Source organism: Manihot esculenta, chromosome 13 (genome assembly GCF_001659605.2).
Source record: "Manihot esculenta cultivar AM560-2 chromosome 13, M.esculenta_v8, whole genome shotgun sequence".
Taxonomy (NCBI): Eukaryota; Viridiplantae; Streptophyta; class Magnoliopsida; order Malpighiales; family Euphorbiaceae; genus Manihot; species Manihot esculenta.
Window position 1 is genome coordinate 30,724,894 of NC_035173.2, and position 6,837 is coordinate 30,731,730.

The window sequence follows — 6,837 nt, forward strand, 5'->3', positions numbered from 1 at the left end:
GCCACGTTCGGGGCCGAATGTGCCTCCGCATCCATGCAATGTTCGGCGGCCGAACATAAGGTTCGGCGGCCGAACCTGCACTTCCCTCACTTAGACTTTCGGGGGCCTAACGTGCCTCCCAAAGTCCATGCATGTTCGGCGGCCGAAAGTGAGTTTCGGCGGCCGAACCTGGGTTTTTCTTAAAGAATTTTCATGCAAAAACTTATTTAAAATCATACTTAAAACATTAAAATACATGAAAACATTTTATAAAAACATGCTTTTACCCTTCTAGAGGTTTCCGACACCCAAATTCCACCGGACGGTAGGAATTCCGATACCGGAGTCTAGCCGGGTATTACATTCTCCCCCCTTAAGAACATTCGTCCCCGAATGTTCCTCAACTAGTACATGCATAGCGAAACAAACATAACATACACACATATAGCACATGGAACACATCTCAACTAACCTTAGAAGAGGTGGGGTACTGCTGGAGCATGGACTCCCGGGTCTCCCAAGTGCATTCTTCCAAATTGTGGTGGTTCCAAAGGACTTTCACCATCCGGGATTTCCTTGTTCCTCAACTTTCTGATCTGAGTGTCAAGAATCCGCACTGGCTGTTCAACATAAGTGAGATCCTCTTGGATCTCCACATCAGGCTCGCTAAGAACCTTGCCCGGATCTGACACGAACTTCCTCAACATGGAAAACATGGAAAACCGGATGGATTCTTTCCATAGAAGCAGGCAAGTCCAGCTTGTATGATACATTCCCAATCCTTTGCAGGACTTCAAAGGGTCCAATGTACCGCGGAGCTAGCTTACCCTTTTTTACCAAATCGAACCACCCCTTTCATCGGAGACACCTTGAGCAATACTAGATCCCCCTCCTGAAACTCTACCTGTTTCCTGCGGATGTCTGCATAACTTTTCTGCCTGCTGGTGGCAGTCTTTATCCTTTCTCTGATAATGGGCACCACCCTGCTGGTGATCTCAACAAGCTCAGGCCCTGCTAAGGACCTCTCTCCAACCTCCTCCCAGCAAACGGGTGACCTGCACTTCCTCCCATACAAAGCTTCGTATGGAGCCATCCCTATGCTAGCATGATAGCTGTTATTGTAGGCAAACTCCACCAAAGGTAGATGTTGCCTTCCAAGAACCGCCAAAATCTAGCACACACATTCTGAGCATATCTTCTATGGTCTGGATGGTCCTCTCTGACTGTCCATCAGTCTGGGGGTGGAAGGCAGTACTGAAATCTAACCTGGTACCCATAGCACTCTGCAGACTCCGCCAAAATCTGGAGGTGAACTGGGGCCCTCTATCTGACACTATAGATACCGGGACCCCATGTAGTCTGACGACTTCATCCACATAAACCTGCGCTAACTTATCCACAGAGTAGTTGCTCCTAACTGGAATGAAGTGAGCAGATTTGGTGAGTCTGTCCACAATCACCCATATGGAGTCTAGTCTGTTGGATGTTGCCGGTAACCCCACTACAAGTCCATAGCTATGTTTCTCCCATTTCCATTCTGGAATAGGTAGCGGGTTAAGCATTCCAGCCGGCTTCTGATGTTCCAGCTTCACCCTCTGACATATTTCGCAGGCTGACACGAATTGTGCCACTTCCCTCTTCATAGCTGGCCACCAATACACCCTCTTCAGATCTTGGTACATCTTGGTGCTCCAGGGTGAACACTGTATCTTGCATTATGAGCCTCTCTCATAATGTCTCCTTTAAGCCCGATGTTCATCTGGTACACATAGTCTGTTCCCATAGCGGAGGATCCCCTTATCATCGAATCTGAACTCACTATCTTTGCCTGACTGAACAGTCCTGGCAATCTTCACTAACTCTGGGTCCTCGTGCTGTTTCTGAGCCACCTGCTCCAGAAACACGGGGGTTACTTTCATCTGTGCAATCAAAGCACCTGTACCAGACAACTCCATCTGTAGACCCTCCTCAATGAGCTTATAAATTCCTTCACCACCGGTCTCCTCTCTGCCGTGATGTGGGATAGACTGCCAAGTGATTTCCGGCTTAAGGCATCAGCTACTACATTAGCCTTACCCGGATGGTACTGTATCTTACAATCATAGTCACTGAGCAGTTCTACCCATCTCCTCTGCCTCAAGTTCAAATCCCTCTGACTCAAGATGTGCTGCAGGCTCTTATGATCTGTGAAGATCTCACATTTTACCCCATAGAGGTAATGCCTCCACATCTTGAGGGCAAAGATAACTGCTGCCATCTCCAGATCGTGTGTGGGGTAATTCATCTCATGCCTCTTTAGCTGTCTAGAAGCATAAGCGATCACCCTACCATTCTGCATCAACACACAACCCAAGCCTACTCTGGATGCATCACAGAATACTGTGAAGTCCTCATTGCTGGTTGGCAGAGCTAACACCGGTGCTGAAGTCAACCTCTTCTTGAGCTCCTCAAAGCTTTCTTCACATCGATCGGTCCACTCGAACCTCTGATTCTTTCTGGTCAATCTGGTTAAAGGAGCTGCAATTTTGGAGAAGTCCTGTACGAACCTCCTGTAATAACCAGCCAAACCCAAGAAACTTCTGATCTCTGTCACTGAGGTGGGTCTGGGCCAGTTAGTCACAGCCTCTACTTTCTTGGGTCTACCTCTATTCCATTCTCTGACACTATATGCCCCAAGAATGAGATGCTCCTTAACCAGAACTCACACTTGGAGAACTTGGCATACAAGCCATGTTCCCTCAAGGTCTGCAAAACTATCTTCAGATGATGGGCATGCTCCTCTGCATTCCTGGAATACACTAGGATATCATCTATGAAGACAATAACGAAGTGATCCAGGTATGGTCTGAATATTCTGTTCATGAGGTCCATGAATGCTGCAGGGCGTTGGTTAACCCAAACGGCATTACAAGGAACTCATAGTGCCCATATCTGGTCCTGAAGGCCGTCTTTGGCACGTCCTCCTCTCTGATTCTCAACTGATGGTACCCGGATCTCAGATCTATTTTGGAGAAACAACCCGCTCCTGCTAGCTGGTCGAATAGATCGTCGATCCTTGGCAATGGGTACTTATTCTTGATGGTGACTTTGTTCAACTGCCTGTAGTCGATACAAAGCCTGAGGGATCCATCCTTTTTCTTCACGAAGAGTACTGGAGCACCCCAAGGTGAGGTACTCGGTCGGATGAAACCCTTGTCCACCAGTTCTTGCAACTGTTCCTTCAACTCTTTCATCTCGGCTGGTGCCATCCTGTAGGGAGGGATAGAGATCGGTCTGGTACTAGGCATTAACTCAATTTCGAACTCTATTTCCCTAGCAGGTGGTAACCCTGGCAGCTCGTCTGGGAAAACATCTAAGAACTCACTCACCACAGGCACTGAGGCGGGCTCTCTAACATGACTATCCAACTCCCTCACATGAGCTAGAAACCCCTGACATCCCCTCCTAAGCAACCTACGAGCCTGTAGAGCTGAAATTAGACCTCTAGGTGTACCCCTCTTGTCTCCTCTGAAGACGACCTCTGACCCATCCTGACATCTGAACTTAACTACTTTGTCCCTGCAGTCCAAGGTAGCACCATGGGTAGATAGCCAATCCATCCCTAGAATGACGTCAAAGTCTGTCAAATCTAGAACCACAAGGTCGGCGGACAAGCATCTTCCCTCTATAAAAACTGGACTACACTGGCAGACTGACTCTGCAACTGACGGGTCACACTTGGGTCCACTGACCCATAGGGGACACTCTAACCCAGAGACCATCAATCCTAACCTCTGAACGGCTCTCGGTGCAATAAAAGAGTGAGATGCACCCGGGTCCATTAATGCATACACATCAGAACACCCAATGATGAGATTACCTGACACCACGGTGTTGGATGTGTTAGCCTCCTGCTGTGTCATGGTGAAGATCCTGGCTGGAGCTGATGGACCTTCACCTCTGAATCCTGCTGAGGAAGAAGCTGACCCTCTCCCTCTGCCTCTGCCACTGGCCTGTGTAGCAGCTAGAGCTACTGGCTGTGCCACACTTCCTGAAGCTGTCTGCTGTGTCTGTGCCGTAGGAACTGCTTTAGGGCATTGCCATGACATATGCCCCTCTTGCCCACATCTGTAGCAGGTCGTTGTCCCATACCGGCATAAACCCCTGTGTGGCCTACCACACTTCGCACAAGCTGCATTATCCGCCCCAGAACTAGAACCACTGCCAAACCCCAGACTAGACTTGACCTTGTTCCAGAACTTATTCTTCTTACCCTTGGGCTTACCCCATCTCTTACTGCCTGAAGCTGCTGCACTCAAGGTAGAGGGATCTAACCTTCCCCCTCCCGGAGTTTTAGAACCAGAAGCTTGTGCCACTGTCTGTTTGACTGTCCCCTGAACGATGGCACTAGCCTCCATTCTCCTAGCCATGTCTACTATGGCGTGAAAACTCTCTCTATCTGCTGACTGTACCAAGGAGGAATACCTAGGATGGAGCTTCATGATATACCTCCTCGACTTCTTCTGGTCTGTGCTAAGGTCTTGCCCAGCAAAAGGCAGCAACTCCATAAACCTGTCAGTATACTCGTCTACACTCATGTCATCGGTTTTGCCTCAACTGCTCGAATTCTATCATCTTCAATTCCCTTGAACTATCAGGGAAAGCCCATCCTGCAAATTCATTAGCGAACTCCTCCCACGATAGGCTATCCACCCTCGGCTTCACATAGTTTTTGAACCACTCACGGGCCTTTTTTGCATTTCAAGGTGAAACCAGCCATCTGAATGGCTCTACTATCATCAGCTCCGATCTCCTCTGTGATCATCTTGACCTTCTCCAAATACACAAACGGGTCATCACCTGACTCAAACTGGGGAGCACCCAACTTCATGTAATCTGTCATTTTAGCCTTACTTCTCCCAGATGAGCTAGGCTGAGGTATCTGGGTATCTGGGCATGTAGGTGCTGGTGGTGGTGGAGGTACAGCATCCCCTGAGGTAGGGTTTGCTGGATTTGGATAGTATGGTGGAGGTGGGTACACCGGGTACTGTGGATATGGTGGGTAGTATGGTGGGTATGGCATCTGTGTGGGGTAGGGGTTAAAACTAGGGTAATCCGATGTACCTCCCATCGAATACCCGGGATTTTGGGTGTAGGGCGGATAGTGAGGTGGCTGAACAAATCCCGAGGCCTGAGTGCCTCCTTGGGATTCTCCCATACCCTCTTCTGACATACTGACGCCCAAACTGCCATCCCTCCTTTGATCAACATCCATCTGATCCCCCATATCCTCTGACATACCTCCCTGCACTGTTCCTCTGACTGATCTGCTTCTTCCCAGATCTAAAGACCTTCTAGGGTCTCTCACTGCTCGGTCCCTGTTGGACCTACTCGACATTGCCCTAGGCAATGTTGAAGGACGGGCATCAATGCCCTCGTCCTGAGGTGGTATTCCAGTCAATCGTGCAGATCGACGGGTTCCTCTCATCCTGTTTTCTGAGAAACAGTAAACATCACATAAACATTAGCATTAAATGGTTCATGTCGGCAAGCATGAACCTCACAGCTACATTACACACATAGCATATCATCATGGCATATCATACAATCATAGCAAGACAGGACTCTACATCCTATCCTAGTGGACATGATTTTTGCCTATTGTGCTTGACCTTCTATAACATCTATGAGCCCGACACTCTAGGTCCGACCATATGAACCTAGGGCTCTGATACCACTCTGTAACGCCCCGGAAATCCGGACCGTTACCGGCGCTAGGATCCAGATCGGCGTAAGGCCGCCGGGACCCGTAGCAAGCCTAACATACATCCTGTTTATCTGTTTAATCCCATACATGATCAACAAACATACATAAGAATTAAAAACTTTTCTTTTCTTCATTTACCAAACTCAACCTGTGCATGCACTATATTCATCATATACATAAACATTAATCCCTCTGTGGGATTTCATCAAAGCCTCAATGGGCAATATATATCCTGTGTTGAGTTGGTTCACATATACATCATAAAATAAGATCATGTACATACCAAGGGATTAACATATACTATGGTCAAGCACAACTCTATCCTCAATAACATAATTACATTCTTATCATTTGTCATGTCCACAAACTCTAGCTATTACATACATATGACTTTTCTCTTCTTTTCTTCTCTATCAATCCCGTACCTGCAAACCTGGGGTTAGGGGAGAGGGGTGAGCTAAAAGCCCAGTGAGCAGAAACTGAAAACATTATATTAAAGTTCATGCTTTCATGAAATGCATCATATCACAGACAATCCACATCAAGGGTGAACCTGTCACCAATTAGTCCCAACATAGTCTCGTGCCAGGCCGTAGCATGGGGTCCTGGTCTTCCTGTCATAACATATATAAAGCCTCGTGCCAGGCCGTAGCATGGGGTCCTGGTCTTCCTGTCATAGCATATATAAAGCCTCGTGCCAGGCCGTAGCATGGGGTCCTGGTCTTCCTGTCATACATACATAAAGTCTCGTGCCAGGCCGTAGCATGGGGTCCTGGTCTTCCTGTCATAACATACATAAAGTCTCGTGGACTAATTGGATCATACAGCATTCACCCACAACCACAAAATAAAATGCAATGCGACATATTCGTGTACTAATGCAATCAGCCTATTACATATCATCATGATGCGTGAAGCATGCCCAAACCATTCAGTTATTTGATTTAAAACATTAAGCTTGTTTCCACTCACCTCTGGCTAGCTCTGTCCAGACACTGAAGCAGCTCACTCACTGCTGGGGTCCTCGGTTCCTCGGGTCCGAACCTACACAGGTGGACTCCAATGAGGGACCAAACATATATAAACACAACTCTAATACATCCCCCAAAAAC